General features: G+C 32.6%; 1 protein-coding gene and 1 long non-coding RNA gene across 3 annotated transcripts in view; one reads left to right on the forward strand and one right to left on the reverse strand.

Annotated features, from left to right (window-relative positions):
- The window catches only part of LOC127706347 (uncharacterized), a 349,955-nt gene that overhangs the window by 133,805 nt on the left and 195,138 nt on the right, over positions 1–21,012 (reverse strand). The window lies entirely within an intron of this gene.
- LOC127706366 (uncharacterized) overlaps positions 1–21,012 on the forward strand; it is an 80,935-nt gene that overhangs the window by 35,255 nt on the left and 24,668 nt on the right. The window contains exons 3-4 of one of the 2 annotated variants that reach the window (XR_007984435.1): positions 8,703–8,802; positions 10,046–10,141. This is a non-coding gene — a long non-coding RNA (uncharacterized LOC127706366). The remainder of the gene's footprint in view (positions 1–8,702; positions 8,803–10,045; positions 10,142–21,012) is intronic. The other variant, XR_007984436.1, reaches the window with a different exon arrangement.

Below are 21,012 nucleotides of genomic sequence, written 5' to 3' on the forward strand. Positions count from 1 at the left end.
TTGTGTTGGTCCTTTGCAGAATTTTGGTGGTCAGACCCTTGGACCATCACTTTTTGCTAACTCTGCATAACATTCTTGCATCTTAATTACAATCAGTAACTAAGGCCCTGTCCCTCCTTCACACTTCAGTGACTAATTTTAGACCTTAACATTCCTTAAGAGTTTTCCAAATTTGGTTTGCTTAGAGTATCTATTTAAAAATTGTGTCCTATGAACCTGACAGCCAACCAATATTAGGCCACCATGGCTAAAAATAGAACATAAGGATAGAATGCAAATAATCGTCTAGTATCTGAAAATCTGTTACAGATATAGAAAGTCTGACATGGCAAATATGTTTAAAATACTGTGGATTCATTATTATTCATTGGATACCAATTTTCGTGGATTTCGTGGGTACAGGTGAACCACAAAATTAAATGTTCAACGAATAACAAATTTTCCATAGGCTTGTATGTAGACTTCGTCAAAACCACGAAATTAAATATCAACGAACATGTAAGTTTTCCTTAATCCACGAAAATTGGTACCCACGAAAATAAATGAATCCACAGTACTAAGATCTACCTACTGCCCACATGACCAAAACTGTCAAACAGTTCCTTACAGGAATTATTGCCCTTAAATGATAATTTTTTGCATTTTTGGTAGTACAAACAATCAGCAAGAAAAGGTCTGCCAATAAGTCAAACATTATCAAATGATTGTTTGGCTCCATTAAGGAGTAAGTCCCCTTAAGTAATGATTTTTTATACGACTGCAAAAATTTTTTGATGTCGTCGTCTGCGTCGTCGTCCAAAGACACATTTGGTTTCCGGACAATAACTTAAGTTTAATGGATCTCTATGAATTTTTACCAGAAGGTTCAATATCACTAAAGGAAGTTTGGGATTGATTTTGGGGGTGATGGTACCAACAGTTTAGGAATTAGTGGCCAAAAAGGGGCCAAAAACAAGCATTTTTGTACGGTAGTTTCCAGACAATAATTTGTGTGTAAATGTATGGATCTCTCTGAAATTGTACCACAAGGTTCCATATCACCAAGGGAAGGCTGGGATTGAGTTTAGGATTTATTACCCCAAGCTTTCAGGAATTAGGGGCAAAAAAAGGGCCAAAAACAAGCATTTTTCTAATTTCGAGACAATAACTTGTGTTTAAGTGTATGGATCTCTCTAAAATTGTACTACAATGTTCCATACCATAAAGAGAAGGCTGGGATTGAGTTTGGGGGTTATAACTCCAAAAGGGTGGGGGGGGGGGGGGGGGGGGTTCAAAAAGTTGGGGGGATTTTTTTTTCCAATTTTTTCGGGGGGGTTCATTTTTTTTCTTCAAAATTTTTGAAATTTCAAATTTTTGAAATTTCAAATTTTTGAAATCTTCAATTGCACAGTATTGTGCAATAGCACAGTATTGTACAATAGCACAGTATAGGGCAAAAGCATGAAATCTTCAATTGCACAGTATTGCGCAATGGCACAGTATTGCACAATAGCACTGTATTGCGCAATAGCAAGAAATCTTCAATTGCACAGTTTTGTGCAATAGCACAGTATTGTGCAATATCACAGTATTGCGCAATAGCAAGAAATCTTCAATTGCACAGTATTGCGCAATAACAAGAAATCTTCAACTGCACAGTAAAATTTGGGCAATAGCAAGAAATCTTCAAATGCACAGTATTGCGCAATAGTAAAAAATCTTTAATTGCACAGTATTGCGCAATAGCAAGAAATCTTCAATTGCACAGTATTGGGCTATAGCACAGTATTGCACAATAGCAAGAAATCTTCAATTGCGCAGTATTGCACAATAGCAAGAAATCTTCAATTGAAAACAAATACAAATGTTTTAACCAATTTTGCTGGGATTAATTAAGTCTTTAATATTTTTGGGGGTTCTAACCTTGTATAATTTTTTTGGATATTGGGCCCCATTTTTAAATTGGTCTACATTGAGGTCAAAAGGGTCCAAAATTAAACTTTGTTTGATTTCATCAAAAACTGAATTATTGCGGCTGTATGATTTTCTGAATCTTATTGTGCATTTAGATTTTTTATTTGGGCCCTGTTTTCAAATTAGTTCATATTAAGGTTTGAAGGGTCCAAAATTAAACTTTGTTTGATTTCAACTAATTAAAATATTGGTGATTTTTATATGCTGAATCTAACCATGTTGTTAGATTTTGTATATCAGACCATTCTAGGTAAATTAAATGTCCCATTTCAAATTTTTAAGATCTTTGACCACATGTATTTTGTGTCAGAAACATATATTATGTCAAAAATTTGATCACAATCCAAATTCAGACAGTATCAAGCTTGAATATTCGGTCCAAACTTGCCTCAACTCACAACAGTTCAGGGTTCGACATCTGCGGTCATATCAGGCTTTGCTCAGCTAAGCATTTTATTGATAATTATTTGCATTTTTGGCTATTATCTTCAAATCTATATAATGGCATGGTAAGCAAACTTTAAATTGCCAGAGTAATGGCCCTAGAATTATGATTTTTTATCCTTTTTATCCTTTTTTTTTTTGGTGAAAACTGTAGAAGAGAGTAAGAGAAACCCAAATGGCAAAAATGATCAGCTCATTAAAATCTAAAAATAGCCCAAGTAGTCAGTGAATTCCTTATAGAATTTATTGCTGTTTGACAAATTTTTGGCAGAAACTATAGAAAATAGGGCAAAACTAAACAGCAAAAATGATCAGCAAAATAATATCTATTAATAAATGAGTCAACATGGCAGAAAACGTCAGACAATTCCAGCAAGGTGTAATTCCCCTTAAATGATTTTTTTTTGTTTTTGTGTTTTTACCAGTTATTTTGAAAAGGAGTTAATGCCATTATATAACATTTTTTGTTGGGTGTTTATGGCTTTTACCTTGAAAATTAAAGAAGCTAAATTAATCAGCAAACCATTAGATCTACAAAGAAGCGAAATTACAGAAATTGTCAATCAACTCATTACAGGAGCCCTTATTGTTGCCCTTGAATAACAATTTTACCTCTTGTATGCAGTGTTGTTTATTTTCATTGAAAAGATTAAAAGAGTGAAACTGTACTCGAAACAACAAAAATGATCAGCAAGAAAGAGATCTACAAATAAGTAAACTAAAAGAGTTATTGCTTGATCTGAAATGACAATTTCAACCCATTATTGCGATTTTGGTAATTATCTTGAAAACAATTATAGATAGAGAGAAACTGTAAACAACAAAAAGGATCATCAATATGATCCTCATGTAAGTCAACATGACTGAAATTGTTGATTAATTGACTTCTTATAGGAGTTATTTTTGTTGTTTTTAGACTTCCAACCAAGCACTCTTTGACTTTGATAAATATTTCAGACAAATTAAGATGAATTAAACTGCCAGAAAGACCCACACATCTTTAAATGTAAAGGACATCTACTCAAATGACCTCGTCCCTTGATACCAATGTACTGTTAACCTGTTGTGCTGCTGGGTAGTACCTTAATCACTAACAATAAATTAAACAATCTGAAATAGTTCTACAACATCATGGGAATTTCCTTATTTTTCATCAGTAATCATTGACTTGATATAGGTGCTGAGACTGCAGCTCATTTGATTTATTGAAATGATTAGACATATTGTGAATTGACAAATGAGTTGCATGGCATAAAACTTCATCCTTTATGAAAAAAATAAAAATAAATGCATCTTAAATAATGAAATAAATACAACCAATTTCTGAAAAACTAACTTGCTCCATATGCATGCCAAATTATTTTTATTGATGACTGGTTTAAACATTTGTATTTGGTTTTGTGATATTAATCAGTTTGTCAGTACTATAATGAGCAATTGTCTTACAGAAACATAGTTAATCATGATATACTGTTTGACGTGACTCTAAATTAGGATTCTTTTCCCAATTTTTCATCTCCTGACGTGATGGATGACCAGTTATAGTCCTAGTAATTAACTCTTTGCACTTATCATTGATGTACTTCACAATTTAAATTACTTTTTATGTTCTTTAGAAGGTTTTATCCGGAAATTGTGAGTTTCTAGTAGCATGAAGTATTTTTTTGGATAATCATAAAGAAGCATATCTGTCTTTCAATGAGTATATATGCATTTACCGATTTTTATCAAACTTAAGCATGAGGAACAACTAGAGATGTGTAGCAATTATATCAAAACTTAAAATCAATCACATCTACTTATTTTTATAATACTCAGTACATAAACCTATCATAGTTGAACAAGATAATCTAGCCTTCCCACTCTTTTGAAACATTGCGAAGATGTAAGATATGTAATAACAACAAATCAATAAAAGCACTTCTGTGCACTTTTTTTCTGACTGAAGAGAATTATTTCAACTTCCGCATAAGGCTCAATAGTGCATTTTATAGCCAATTTAGTTTAAAATAGACTCATTTAATGAACTTAAGCTAGTTTGACTTTATCTAAATTAAGAATGTTACCTGATCGTGTTGGCCATCTTGTTTTCATAATTTTGAATTTCTTTTGCTTTTTTGATTTTGATAGCAATAGAACATTTTACCCTATTGTTCTGTTCATAATTGCATTAAATACATTGTAGTGGTGCTTTCATTGACCTAAGTAGATATATAACCACCCTTCATTAGCTGTGCTAGTGGAGTACTTCTTATTGTTCAGTTGAAGGAGCAGTGGCTTACTGTGCCAGGGGTCCAGATTTGACCCCTGGCTGGTACAGTTATAGTTTTGGGAGACTAATCATGTTCTTCCAGTTACATTTGGTACACAAACTGAAAACCAAATAAATTGCTTCGACGAACGCAACTGGATACGACCGCAGAGGTCCAACCCTGAACAGTTGGGGCAAAAATGGACGCAATATTCGCGCTTGATACAGGTCTGAATTTGGATTGTAATTGAATATTTGACACATAAAAGGTTTCTGACACAGAATAACTGTAGTCAAAGAACTTAGAATTGGTTATATGATTTGAATTTATATTCAATTTTTTGCTTTTGTGCAATACACTTTGCTGTTGCGAATTGACCCCCCCCCCCCCAAAAAAAAAAAATTAAAAAATTTACCCCCCCTTTTTTTTTTTGCTTTTGTGCAATACACTATGCTATTGCGTATTAAAACATCCCCCCCCCCCCCCCCCCCACACACACACACACACACACACACTTTTTTTTGGCAAAAACAAAATATTTGAAGAATTTTTCTTTTTAATTTCTGAAATCTGAAATGAGAAATCTCAATTCAAATTTCCAATGGAGTTTGCAACCATAATTACCCATTTAAATTTACCATAGTGCTAACTTAATCTATTTTATAATAGAATTGAAAATATGGTGTCAAATCTTTCATATGGATTTTTTTCTTAAAAAAAAAAAGATGCAACATTTGCAGATATTTTTACTGGTCTTCCTTTATAAATATGCATTTCTTTAAACATAATTTAAAAGCAGTGTAAGGGAGGTAATCAAAACGTTGTATTTGGATTACCTCCCTTACACTGCTTTTTAATTGTCTTAATTGTTCATTAACCATTACTTTATACATAATTTAAAAGCAGTGAAAGGGAGATAATTCAAATGATGTATTTGAATTACCTCCCTTACACTGTTTTTAATTATGTTTTGCACTAAAGTATTTGTCCATTAACCAGGACGCCCTTGTTTTCCCCCTTTTTTGCCCCTAATTCCTAAACGGTTTGAGCCATAACCCCCCAAAGCAAATCCTAACTATCCCTTTGTGGTATGGAAACTTGTGGTATAATTTCAGAGAGATCCATGCACCGTTCCACAAGTTATTATCTGGAAACTAGAAAAATGCTTATTTTTGGCCCCTAATTCCTTAACTGTTGGTACCATAACCCCCAAAATCAATCCCAACCTTCCTTTTGTGGTATTGAACCTTATGGTAAAATTTCATTGAGATCCATTCACTTAAACTAAAGTTATTGTGCGAAAAACCAATGTGTCTTCGGACGACGAAATCAACGCCAACATCATACCAATATACGACCGCAAAAAATTTTTGCGGTCGTATAAAAATCCACAGTGCATTATACAGATAAAAATAGTTTACCATTAGTTTGAAGTAAAAAATAATGACTATCGAGGTTGGGGAAGTGTAGCGATGCTTTCATTGACAAGTAGATATATAACCACTCTCGATTAGCTGCACTAGTGGAGTAATCCATTAGCTCAGTTGGTAGAGTGGTGGCTGATTGTCTTAGAGGTTCTCAATTGGAACCCTAGCTCATACAGTGTAATTATTAGAAAAAAATCATGCTTTAAACCCGCTGCATTTGTTTGCACCTGTCCTAAGTCAGGAAACTGTTGTTCAGTGGTTGTCGTTTGTTGGTGTGGTTCTTAAGGAAGTACACCACTAATTCATGGCCCCATTGCTTTCTATGTTAAATTCCTCAATTTCAAGCAGACACAGCTCTTTTGTTTCAAGTTCAAATAAAGTGACAATCATTGCATGTCAAAGCAACACTTTATTGTGTCTTGTACTGGAAAAATCAACATACCTTTAATGGCATATAAGAAAGAACTGGTTCCCGGAACTTCGGATGTACCAAAACAGGTACTTCAGATCTGACATACAGGCAAAAAGTACCCTCTTTATAAAATTTGGTGCAGTTTTTTTAATATTAAAAATTATAAGTCAAAAAGTGTTCTACAATGATCACCAGTCATTCAGCTTTCATTTGATACCAACAATACCTAAATATTCTACATATTTTGAAAGTTACACTCATGCGTAGGAACTATTTTGTGTTAAATATGTACTACTTTCTGGTATGTGCTTTCTGTCCGGGCCGAATTAGTGGTGTTACACCTATAACAGAACCAAACTTGCTATACTGACTTCAGCATCACTTTATTTCATTCTATGATCTATTTCAAGCAATAAAAAACACATAAAGCTTAAGTCCAAATACTATTTTACTAATTTTAAGCTCAAATTGGACTGGTAGTAACATATAGGTTATTCAAAGAAAACTGCATATGGATATTATAAATGGCCAATATACTTATTTTATTCTCAATATCATTGTTGTATTTAATAATTTCTGTTAGGAAAACAATGTGCTTACCAATAGTCATTTTTTACCAGAGTTTGTTCATTTAATAAAAATATATTAGACCAAACCTAAGACAAAATTGAGAAAATTGTCCCCCCTTTTTTCTTCAAATTGGAAAAGGGACATTTTTGGTATAAACCATACTTTTGTGGTACAACATAGATTATAAAGAGCAATTTATATATTTTTCAGCTGGATAACTTGCTAAACTGGTTCAAAATTGCATGTACAGTGAGATTTTGGAATTCTTATATGAGTATATACCAATTGCCTAGATTGTAAAAGGCTATCATAAGAAAACCAATAAAACTTGAAAAATCATAGGATTATTTGACCAAGAGCTATTTCTTTACCATAAACAAGTCATTATATACATGTTTTATTGATTGCAATCCCAAATAATGCAAAAATAAGAATTTGGAGTCAAGTCTTAACTGCATGCATGTTGTGTGACCATAAAAGGCTAAAATACCTGATTATGTCAATTTAAGAGCTGAAATTTCCCATAAACAGAATTGTTCATCCAAAAAAGATGATTAAACATGTTTACTTACATCAAATATGACTTATTTTCATTGGAATAGGTACAACTTCTAAAAATTGAATTTCTGATGATTCTCTGTAATAGGAAGTACACCACTAATTCATGGCCCCATTGCTTTCTATGTTAAATTCCTCAATTTCAAGCAGACACAGCTCTTTTGTTTCAAGTTCAAATAAAGTGACAATCATTGCATGTCAAAGCAACACTTTATTGTGTCTTGTACTGGAAAAATCAACATACCTTTAATGGCATATAAGAAAGAACTGGTTCCCGGAACTTCGGATGTACCAAAACAGGTACTTCAGATCTGACATACAGGCAAAAAGTACCCTCTTTATAAAATTTGGTGCAGTTTTTTTAATATTAAAAATTATAAGTCAAAAAGTGTTCTACAATGATCACCAGTCATTCAGCTTTCATTTGATACCAACAATACCTAAATATTCTACATATTTTGAAAGTTACACTCATGCGTAGGAACTATTTTGTGTTAAATATGTACTACTTTCTGGTATGTGCTTTCTGTCCGGGCCGAATTAGTGGTGTTACACCTTAAGAGTTTCTCGTTCTTTATATAGATAAGACTGTTGGTTTTCCTGTTTGAATTGATTTACACTAGTCATTTTGGGGCCCTTTATAGCTTGCTGTTCGGTGTGAGTCAAGGCTCTGTGTTGAAGGCCGTACTTTGAATAATTGTTTACTTTTTACACATTGTGACTTGGATGGAGAGTTGTCTTCATTGGCACTCATACCACATCTTCTTATTTCTATCTATGGTTATATAATATCTTTAAATACAAAATCCTTGTAAATTCTGGTCTTGTTCTTTCTAAAAAGATTTTGACAGTGAAAATATCTCTATACAAACTATATGAAAAATCTGGATGATTCCTTTTCCTCTTCAAATTTTCAGAAGCTTATATCTCAAAAGCAAGTATGCATACATGTATTTTTTTGTTTTGGGCTGAATATTCCTTCTTTTGCATACACAAGTATTATGTATAACAAATTCTTTGGAACCTGGTTATTTTCATAGTCACCAAAAACCTTCCTTAACATTTAAAAAAATATTATTGTTATAGCAGATTCCAGTGGTTCCTCAAGAAAAGCAAGCAGATTATCTGGAAACTCAATGAATCTGAAAAAGATACCAACTTAGGAAACAAGGGGCAACCAATAAACGTAAGTTGACAAAAGACAGACAAGATCATACATGGAATAAAAAGACAATAAACTGTTCACAAAACACTACACAGGACACCAAATTAGACTAAAAAAATGAAAGCTACTAGCCTAATATATGAATAAAAAGAAATATGGAGTGTATCAATGAGACAGCAATCCAACATCTGAAAAAAGAACAAAACATTTAGAGGTCGAAAAACTATCTCAAACAATCAAAATGTCTCAATTCCTTAAGTCAATCTCTAAATTGCCCTGGTTCTTAACAAGTTGTGATTAAAATACTTCTGTTTATTTCAGAAATCACGATCTCTCTCTCTGAAAACCTGTATCTGGACAGTGACTGAGATAAAATCTGCCACTTAAGGAAAAAACCAAATCCTAATTTCCCCCTCTCTCATTTTTTGTCAGGCCTGCGACACATGTTGCAAAACATAAGACATTTGGATGCTACACTGGAAGTGGCGAAGGCATAAACTATTTGTATAAAGCTTTATATTTCAGAAGGTAACATATCTTGTATACAAATACCTTATAATCTGAAACTTCTGTCTGACATATGTCCATTGTCTTAGACCTAAATTCATGGTTCAGCAACTAGTGGTTTTTCCTGATTGGAGCTGTTTCTTAGAATTTATCAGCTATAGGTCAACTATGTTTGGTGTGATTGTAAGGTGTACAAGTCTGTTAGACAGGTTTAATCTGACTTTAATTAAATTTGCATGGTCAACATTATGTTTTCGTGGTTAGGTTGGTTTCTAAGATACTACAAACAACAAAAATAGCTAAGACATATGTAAAGCAACATTCAATGAGAGAGGTCTCTCAAAGAAATCTCAAAATTTTACTTTTTTGATTTTGTTTATACACTATATGAGAAAGAAGATTTCAAACATCTTTGGAAAAACAGGGATTTTAGAGGGGTTCGGATTCTAAATATTTTTTTTTTCAAGTATGAATTGACATCTGTGATTGATAGTAGAGTTTATTCTGAAGAAACTTCTGATATATGAGCAAATATGTCTTAGTGGCAGCTACTGAAAAAAAGGAAAATAAAAGTTTTGATATTACTAAATTCCAAAAAGGAAAACGTATAATTGCTTGTGTTGTAATTTGATCACCATCAGTTCAGACAAAGCAATCTGTTTGATTTGTCCTGAGATCTTCATTTATTTTTAAAAGAATGATCCATTTTCTTCATGTACAAATTTAGTAATTGACAGTGTGTGGTATTTCATTATAGTGATCATTAAAGCTTAACGGTACTTGATACATATTGACGTCAGGTTTTGTAGTGGTACTATCGGATAACAGTTCGGAACAACAACAGACCAAACTGGTAAGGATCTTTTATTGTGAAATAAAATTAATAAATAACCAGTAAGGGTACTTATGGCAATACAATGTTAAACGGCAATTGTAAAATATACAATTGACAGAATTAGCTATTTTTTTTTAAATGTCAGCAAATTGTGAAATATGTTTATTTAGAATTTTTCATTTTTTTTAAATTTGATTCCAGCGACATAATAAAAAGAATTAATGATTTAAAATGATTTTGAATTTTTAATAAAAAAGATTAAAAGAAACATAAAAAACTAAGTATTTAAATCATTGGTCTCGGTACACATTGATCAAGAATCAAATTGGTGACCACTGCCAAATACAGTCAAACCTGCTATAAAGGTCACCTTCTTTTTAGCAAGACCTGTCTTGTCAGTTCATCCTCATCTTGTCCTGTTTAAGTAATAAATATGTATTTTGAACATTATTTTTTGGTCACTTTCTTGTAAGGTCAAGTTTTTTTCTGGTCCCAATTGTGACCTTTATAAACAGGTTCCACTGTATATTAGATTTTGATTGACATTTCATACTTTTTATTTTGAATTACGAAGATGGTCCAGATAAATGTGTCAACTATCATTGTGTGTTCCAGCGAGACAGTTCTCAAAGTTCTGAAAAGCTCCATCCCTTTGTTGTGATGCCCTGTGCCCTCTTTCTATATGTAGTTCCTCTTGCTTTCTTATGAGCATATGTCTATGGTTTCAAAAGGGCATCATTGGAAGAAGATATTATTATGAAAAGCTTTCTTAATTTTCAATAACAACAGAGTACTATACATTAAATTATTCAAAAGGACTCTCTGTTGTTCAACAGGGATTTTTAATATAAGCAGACCCACTTTACCAGTAATCTCTGAAAATTGCTTAGGGTTTCTAAGTTTTTGATGTTGACCTTTATTACATCAAATAAAACTTTTTCTATGAAGAAACTTGTAACAAGGGATAATTGATTTTGTAGTGAGATGTTGACCTATGATGAAAACATTCTTTGGTCAAATAGAGTATCTTGAATGAGACTTTTTAACATTGATGATCCCTATCGTGAAATGTCCTCTCAGCTACCAAAGTTTACCTCACAGTATTGATATACTTACAGATTCAATGCAATACTGTTACTAGTTAGGAAATCAATCGATCAGTAATTTTTGATGATGCTTAATGCGGATAATAAAAAATCTATGGCTTAATAAGTATTGTTTCTTTTGTAAATGAATGAAAGGAGAATTTTTTATATATCAATGAGACAGCAACCCAACAACATTGATTTTCCCATGGTTGACTTACTGATTCTACATGAACCTGTCAAATAAACACCTTTTCAGTAGTTGCCTTTTGTCATATCATAATGTTTTTATCAGTGATGTGTGCTAATATGGCAGATCTTTGAGGTACTCCGTTAGATTTATTCACAATCTTTCTAGACTTGGGACGATATAGAGCTGAACAAGTTTTGTAGACGTCAATATATTGACCTTTAGATATCTTTTTGTTATTTGTGTCAGTGGGGTTGCTGTCTCAATGATGTATACCCCACATTTCTTTTATTCCTGTTTCCTAATTTATATCCATCATTTAAATTTGCTATGGAGTTACATCAATCTGTCTTCCTGCTAGTGATAATAACACCTGATCTCTATAGAGGAGATATTTGATATAATGAGCTTTCTTCTGTCAGCTTTACTTGACTAGATTGATTATACATAAAACATAATGGTCATTTAATTAAATTTTCTTCTATGGTCAACAGAGAAGGAGTCGATTTTTAGCATATTAATTTGTTTGGTTCTGATTATATTAGTGTTTAGAAATTACAACCACTAAAATGATGTTATTTTAAATGAAGAGATATACTTTACTACAGTAGGACACTTAAGGATGTTTGCTACTCTTGTTTTTGACTTTTTGTCAGATATTCGGAATCCTCTAGATGCCAATGAAAAAATTTTGCTCGCTAACCCCTACTTTTCTTTCCTTAATTTTATTACATATAGTTTAAAAAGCCATTTATGAAAATCTTATTTTTTTATTGTTTTTGAAAGGAAAAGGTGCTAATGTTAAATGTATAAAAAGTCTAGAGAGAATTATTTCCCACCAAATTTTCAATTGATTATATCTCAAAAACAAGGACACAGACCTTTCATTTTTTTCTGCATTACAGTCTTTTAAAAAGCTTGCTATTTTTAAAACAGAGGAGCGAACATCCTTAAAATTTATTTGATTAAATAATAGCCTCAACAAAATGGAGGTGAACTTATTTAATCCTTAGGGCCTCAGTGGCCAAGTGGTCCCAGTTAAATTCAACTACTATACCACTAGCCTGTTAACACTGAGGTTATGAAAACACCCACGTGGCAGGTGCATTCTACTCCAATCTTAATTGACTACGTAGGATTGCCAGTTTTCCAACCCAAGGTGGGTGGTTCTCTCCAGTCACTGGCTTCCTCCAACAATAAATACTGGCTGCCAAAAAATAGCAAATAGTGCTGAAAGTGGCATAAAACACAAAAAAAAAAAAAAAAATAATAAAGATATTAAACCCTTTCTTTCTCCTCTGTCCTTGTTTTTGTCACACTTGACATTAAACATTTTATTGGAGATTGCAAGGTAAACTTCTGATTTATTATTATTCGTTGTATACAACAAGTGACCAAACAACACATTTATTCATGAATGGGCATAGCTCATGAGTTAATTATCAGTGTTGTTTGGTCACAAATTGAATATTTTTCTTTATTTGAATTCATTGATTAGTTATTTTTAGCTCACCTGGCCCAAAGGGCCAAGTGAGCTTTTCTCATCACTTGGCATCCGTCGTCCGTCGTCCTGCGTCCGTCGTCCGTAAACTTTTACAAAAATCTTCTCCTCTGAAACTACTGGGCCAAATTTAACCAAACTTGGCCAATATCATCATTAGGGTATCTAGTTTAAAAAATGTGTCCGGTGACCCGGCCAACTAACCAAGATGGCCGCCATGGCTAAAAATAGAACATAGGGATAAAATGTAGATTTTGGCTTATATCTCTGAAACCAAAGCATTGAGAGCAAATCTGACAATAAGTAAAAATGTTTATTAGCTCAAGATCTATCTGCCCTGAAATTTTCAGATGAATCGGACAACCCGTTGTTAGGTTGCTGCCCCTGAATTAGTAATTTTAAGGAAATTTTGCCTTATTTGGTTATTATCTTGAATATTATTATAGATAGAGATAAACTGTAAACAGCAATAATGTTCAGCAAAGTAAGTTCTACAAATAAGTCAACATGACCAAAATGGTCAGTTGACCCCTTAAGGAGTTATTGCTCTTTTATAGTCAATTTTTAACAATTTTTCGTAAATTTTTGTTATCTTTTACAAAAATCTTCTCCTCTGAAACTACTAAGATGAATTTAACTAAAGTTGTAAACAATCATCATTAGGGTATGTAGTTTAAAAATTGTGTTTGATGACCCCGCCCTCAAACCAAGATGGCCGACATGGCTAATAATAGTACATAGGGTAAAATGCAGTTTTTGGCTCATATATCTAAACCCAAAGCATTTCTAGCAAATCTTTCAAAAACAAAATTGTTCATTAGGTCAAGATCTATCTGCCCTTAAATTTTCAGACCATTCAGGCAACCCGTTGTTGGGTTGCTGCCCTTGAATTGGTAATTTTTAGAAATTTTTTCAGCTTTTGGTTATTATCTTGAATATTATTATAGATAGAGATAAACTGTAAAGAGCAATAATGTACAGCAAAGTAAGACCTACAAATAAGTCACATGACCAAAATGGTCAATTGACCCCTTAAGGAGTTATTGCCCTTTATAATAAATTTTTAACAATTTTCATAAATTTTGTAAATTTTTACAAAATAATTTCCACTGAAACTACAGGGCCAAGTTCATTATAGATAGAGATAATTGTAAGCATCAAGAATGTTCAGTAAAGTAAGATCTACAAACACATCACCATCACCAAAACACAATTTTGTCATGAATCCACCTGTGTCCTTTGTTTAATATGCACATAGACCAAGGTGAGCGACACAGGCTCTTTAGAGCCTAAAGTTTTTTATTACATTGACCATGGGCTTTTTAATGGAAATAAAGTATAAAATACAAGGATCTTTATCTTTTTCTATGCATTCCCAATTAGTTTTGATGCTACATCATCGACAATGTCTTGACAACACCCATTGTTGTACGAAGTCAGAGGAATGAAATTATCTGATTTATTTCACATGTAAAATTATCAGGTTTTATTTTCCGTGGGAAATTACAGTATTCCATTGCAACCAATGTAATAAATACTTTTACAAGCTCAACTTGTTTGTAAATAAATCTGTTTTTAAACCTTTCCTTTTAAAATTATACCAGAATGTTTCAAAAAGATTTTACAGAAGCTATGCATCAGAATGATAAAAGAAATTTACAATTAGCACTATATTGATGTGTTAATATCTTTCATTAACCTGATTCTTCAACAGCAATATCCACACTGAATTTTCTTGACAGATTTCACAGCAACTAGTCTTGGATTGGGTAATCTTGATCACAAAGTTTGGCCAAGTTATGAGGTATACTGCATTTTTATGCCCTTTGTTAACATGATTTTTGGATTGTTAAATCTGCTCTAAATGTTTTCACCATATTTCATAAAGAAAATTACTAACATTTGTCTTCAACTGACTTCAAAATAGAAATTGAAACAGGCTTATTATGCAGATATCATATTCATAATATAAATCAAGATATAGAGAAATAATAAAAAAAAAAAAAACTGACCAAGATAAAAAGAGAAAGTTGAGTACTAAAAACAATTTTCTATCCTAACCACTGAGTAACAGACTTGTCCTTATCAAAAACATCATCAGGTGTTGTCTTGTTTATAACTAAAGTTGATTGTCTTAAAATCATTGGGTGCACATGGCATATCTTTGATAATCTACTCTTTGACAACTTGTCCAGACTTAGAATAGGTAAGAGCTTGACACAGAGTATAAAGTAGTCTGTCCAGACTTAGAATAGGTAAGAGCTTGACACAGAGTATAAAGTAGTCTGTCCAGACTTAGAATAGGTAAGAGCTTGACACAGAGTATAAAGTAATCTCTTGTCTATTATACCCTGTGTCATATTGACTTTAAGTGTATTTTCTGGTTTATTTTTTTTTATAGGATTCCTCTCTAATTCACCTATACTCCACATCTCTTTATAGTCAAAACAATAATTGAATTATAACTAAACTGTTGTTTTCTTCATACATATTCACTTCATGGTTAAGTTACTGCTTGTTGTTTCACATTGCAACAGTTACAAAAAAATAATTGGCAAAATAACTTTCATTCCTCTTTCAACTTGCCAAAATAATCTTCTAAAATTTCAATTTTGCCAAAATTACTTGGTCTGAACTTACCTCTTTTATCTCACATTAACTGTTTTATGTGAGTAATTGTGCTTTACCACCATCTTGTAAGAAACATCAAACACAGTCTGTATGATCAGTTTTGCCCTATTTAAGTTGCAGTTCAAGCTGGGTCTAAAATTTAAATGAACCTACAAAAGATTGATTGATTGATCTTTGTTTACTTAATGTTCAGTGGCAAATATTTCATGCATAATCGTGATGAAACCAGACAAGAGATAATGTCATAGTTTCAGTAGTTAATTGAAATGACTACTGGAAACAACTTAATGAAGCCTTGAAGGACTCAAGACAATTGATATTTTAATACTTTCTGGTATGAATTGATAAGAAATTTAATTTGTCTAGGTTTAAATTAAACTCAAATTTAACAGGATATTTTGTTTTTATATTGATAAACGGATGTCCTGAAATTCAATTTTGTATCATTGTTTGTAGTAAATTGAAGGACAAGTCTAATCAACATTGAGGCTTTACATATTACTATCAACATGCAAAGTGTGGAAAAGGTTCATTATCCTGTCTATCATTAATGTTCTAACGACCACAGTGATAGTTCTGTATTATGTGGGACACAATGTATGGGAAGATAAATTTAACAGAAGAAAAGCATTGGGAATTGACTGGTTCTATTAAATTTTCAAACCCATTTATCATGGTACTTCAGTAATAATTTTAAGCATGAAATTAATTTTTTCCAATATAAGAAGAAATTCAGGAGATGTGGTATGATTACTAATGAGACAACTATCCACCAGAGTCCAAACGATGTGAAGGTAAACAACTACAGGTCAGCGTACGGCCCTCAACAATGAGCAAAACTGATACTGTATAGTCAGATATAAAAGTCCCTGGCCGACATGACAAAATATAAAACAATTCAAACCAGAAAACCAACAGCCCGACTATAACAAAACAAATCATGAAAAAAAGAAATTTGACAGACATGAACCACAGATAACCACTTAACTGTTATTGGAATGGTGTGGAAGTGCATTAAAGCATCTTCTAAGCTAACTTGTATTTGAAATTCAAGTAAAAAAGAAATTGAGTAGAGTTACAGTTAATGTTGTTTTTGTTCTTATTATTATTCCATTGGTTTTTATTCAAAAACCATAATCCAGGAAGACATTTGTCTTATCATGAACAAATTACTTTTCTATTTGCTCACCTGGGCCAAAGGGCCAAGTGAGCTTTTCTCATCATTTGGCGTATGTTGTCTGTTGTCTTTAACCTTTACAAAAATCTTCTCTGAAACTACTGGGTCAAATTTAACCAATATTGGCCATAATCATTATTTGGGTATTTAGTTTAAAATATTTGTCTGATGACCCCGCCTGCTAACCATCATGGCCAACATTCTAAAAATAGAACATAGATGTAAAGTGCATGTTTTGTCTATTATCTTGAAAATCGCTATAGATAAAGAAATACAGACAGGAGCAAAGATGTTCAGAATGATGAGATCTACCGGTACCTATTGTCCATTTTCATCAAAACTGTCAGATGACTTGTTATAGGAGTTATTGCCCTTAAATGATGAATTTTCCCTATTTTTTTCATTTTTGTCAGCATAGCTGAAATTTTCAGTTGACTCCTTTATGGAGTTCTTGCTCATTAATGATGAATTTTACCAAAATATTACCTTAATGCCTATTATCTTGAAAACTATAACAGATGGATAGACACTTTAAATATCAAATAATTATCAGCAAGACAAGATCTACAAATGAGTCAAATTTTGCCAAAATCGTTTTTAGACTCATTTTAGGAGTGATTGCCCTTAAATGACAATTTTTTACCCTTTTTTGTCTTTTGGGCAAAAATTAAAGATGACCGAGAGAAACTGTAAAAAAAAAAAAATTATCAGCAATACAAGATCATTAAAAAAGAGATTTTTGTAAAGAATTCTATTCTAGTCTTCAATGTTGGACAGTGTCTATTGTTGAATATGTACATACATATTTAGAGCCTCGAGTTCTTTTTAGCTTTGCCATCCAATTGCCATGGTTTTAGATTTTGAAATGTATAGTATTGAGAGACATAATGAGGTTTTCTTTAATTTCAGTTGACCAACTTTTATGGAGTTGTAACCACATATTACTTGCCATTTATTTTTTTGGCTCACATGGCCAAAAGGGCCAGTGTGAGCTTTTGCGTTCTCTTCTCATCTGTTGTCTGTCGTCTTCCCTCATCTTCCTTTGTTCATTAACTTTTACAAAAATCTTCTGCTCTGAAAGTACTATTTTCTGAATTAATGGTAGATCACCAATATTTGGTATTTGGATTGGTTGCGAAAACAATATATCACATAGTTGTCTGACATGTGTCATATAGCCTTGACCTAATTTACAGCGTTAATTTGTATTTAGTGTGCAGCACAGTATACATGCTAGGTTAAGAATATGTTTTCATGCAAAAATTACTTGTATATGGACATATCAAGCTAACTGATTTCATTTGACCTGTGAGTGGACCACAAATTAAGAGTTCTTGCCTTAAAAAATAATTCCAATATTGCAGTAGGCTATAAGTGGAAAAGCATAAGGTTTGACAAAAACAATTGTAATTTTATGCCATGCTACAATCCAAGATGACTGTCCTGAATTCTGATTGATCAAAAACTATTTCAGCTTTCAAAAGTTGAAAGTTGAAGTAAGTAAAAGCCAAGTATGGCAGAAATATGCTTGAGAAGATTATTCTTTTCCATGCATAGCCTTAAAAAAAATATTGCCTTGGTATCTGATTGCTCAAGGTGATTGGTTGATACTGAAAATATTAATAAAGTAAATAGTAATTTAAAGAGATTCAATTTCACAAGTAAGGTAATCATCCTCATCTCAAAAATATTTACATAGGCAATTTTGTTAGAAGCAGTGGGAGCAATACAGGCTAATGTGAACCTCTAATTTTTTTTTGGCTCACCTGGCCATAAGACCAAGAGAACTTTTTTTATCACTTGCCGTTCGTTGTTGTTGTTGTCTTTTACAAAAATCTTCTGGGCAAAACTTAACCAAACAAGGCCACAATTATTATTGGAGTATCTAGTCTAAATGATATGTCTGACGACCCCACCTGTCAACCAGGATGGCCATCATGGCTAACAATAGAACATAGGGGTAAAATGCAAATTTTGTCTATTATCTTGAAAACTTCTATGAATAGAGAAAATTTGATTGGGGCAGAAATGTTCAGAATGTTGAGATCTACTGGCTGTCTGTTTACGTCAAAACTGTCAGATGACTTCCTGCAGGAGTATAGCCCTTAAATGTCAAATTTTATCATTTTTTTGTCGAACCTGCGACTTTTGTCGCAGAAAGCTCGACATAGGGATAGTGATGAGGCGGAGGGGGCGTTAGCTAACTTCTTAAAAGCTTTATATTTTAGAAGATGGAAGATCTGGATGCTTCATACTTTGTATATGGATGCCTCATGTTACGAAGTTTCCGTCAGTCACATGTCCAATGTCCTTGACCTCATTTTCATGGTTCAGTGACTACTTGAAAAAAAAGTTAAGATTTTTTGTATTGTTAAATTCTCTCTTATTATAAGTAATAGGATAACTATATTTGGTATGTGCGTACCTTGCAAGGTCCTCATGCCCGTCAGACAGTTTTCACTTGACCTCGACCTCATTTCATGGATCAGTGAACAAGGTTAAGTTTTGGTGGTCAAGTCCATATCTGAGATACTATAAGCAATAGGTCTAGTATATTCAGTGTATGGAAGGACTGTAAGGTGTACTTGTCCAACTGGCAGGTGTCATCTGACCTTGACCTCATTTTCATGGTTCAATGGTTATAGTTAAGTTTTTGTGTTTTGGTCTGTTTTTCTTATACTGTATGCAATAGGTCTACTATATTTGGTGTATGGAAATATTCTATGATCTATATGTCAGTCACGCAGGTTTTATTTGACCTTGACCTCACTTTCAAGGTTCATTGCTCAGTGTTAAGTTTTTGTGTTTTGGTCTGTTTTTCTTAAACTATAAGCAATAGGTCAACTATATTTGTTGTATGGAAGAATTGTTAGCTGTACATGCCTGCCTAGCATGGTTCATCTGACCTTGACCTCATTTTCATGGTTCATTGGTCAATGTTTAGTTTACTTGGTTAATGTTAAGTTTATGTGACAGTTGTAATAAAGCTTTATATTTAGGACTATCAACATAATATCAATGATTAGTAAAGAAGGTGAGACATTTCAGCGTGTGCACTCTTGTTTTCATAATTGTCTATTTATTTGAAAACTATAATAGATATATAGAATTTTTTTTACAAAAAGTGATTTGCAAGACAAGATCTAGAAATAAGTCAACATGACTGAAATCATCCGACGACTCCTTATTTGAGTTATTACTCTTTATTGAGGATTTTTACCATTTTTTTTTAGCTTTTGCCTTATATCTTAAAAGCTATAAAAAAAAAGTAAAACAACAAAAAAACCTAACTCCAAGGAAAATTCAAAACGGAAAGTCCCTTAACAATTGGCAAAATCAAAAGCTCAAACATATCAAACGAATGGAAAATAACTGTCATATTCCTGACTTGGTACAGGCATTTTCTTATGTAGAAAATATTGGATTAAACCTGGTTTTATAGCTAGCTAAACCTATAATAGATAGAAAGAAACTTTAAAACGCCAAAATGATCAACAAGTCAAAATCTACAAATAAGTCAACGTAATTGAAATCTTCAGTTGACTCCTTGTTGAAGTTATTGCCCTTTTTCCCATTTTTGCATTTTTGCCTTTTATTTTAAATAATTAAAATTGATAGATAGAAACTTTATGCAACAAAAATGATCAGCAAGACAAGATCTACAAATATGTCAACATGACTGAAAATGTCAGTTGACTCTTTATAGAGTTATTGCCCTTTCATGATGATTTTTCACAAAAATTGTTATTGTTGAAGATGCAGGTGAGCGACAAGCTCTTTAGAGCCTCTAGTTTCTCTTTAAGTAGAGCCAACATTTATAGTACTCTCACAAGTATGTATATGTAACAGCAGTTAATCTGATTAGTATTTGTATTATTGCAACTATGTATATTTTAATGACCGTTCTTGAACACAGGAGAACAATTATCATATGCGTTTTACTGCTTCCAATTAAAGAGCTGTAATAATACTTTAAAATTGACAAGCTGAAATCTAATTATATGCACTTTTATGATCTACTATTTTAACATATTTATAGAAGATGGTATTTATGGGAAGCTATTAAGAATAAACCACCAGTCTTTTTGTGTGAACTTTGAATAAGCAAATTAGTCTTGCAGAAACAACTGATGTGAAACCAGCAAATCTAGCAAATTTATATTTGTTTTTATGCCCCTGCCGTAGGCAATGGGTGCATTAAGTGATACCCTTGACCGTCCGTCTGTCTTTCTTCCATCCATCCTTCCGTTCATCTTTCTGTCCGTCTAATTTTTGTTTCCACACTCTAACTTAAGTTTGCTAAAT

The sequence above is a fragment of the Mytilus californianus genome, unplaced genomic scaffold, assembly GCF_021869535.1.
Source record: "Mytilus californianus isolate M0D057914Y unplaced genomic scaffold, xbMytCali1.0.p SCAF_6, whole genome shotgun sequence".
Lineage (NCBI taxonomy): Eukaryota > Metazoa > Mollusca > Bivalvia > Mytilida > Mytilidae > Mytilus > Mytilus californianus.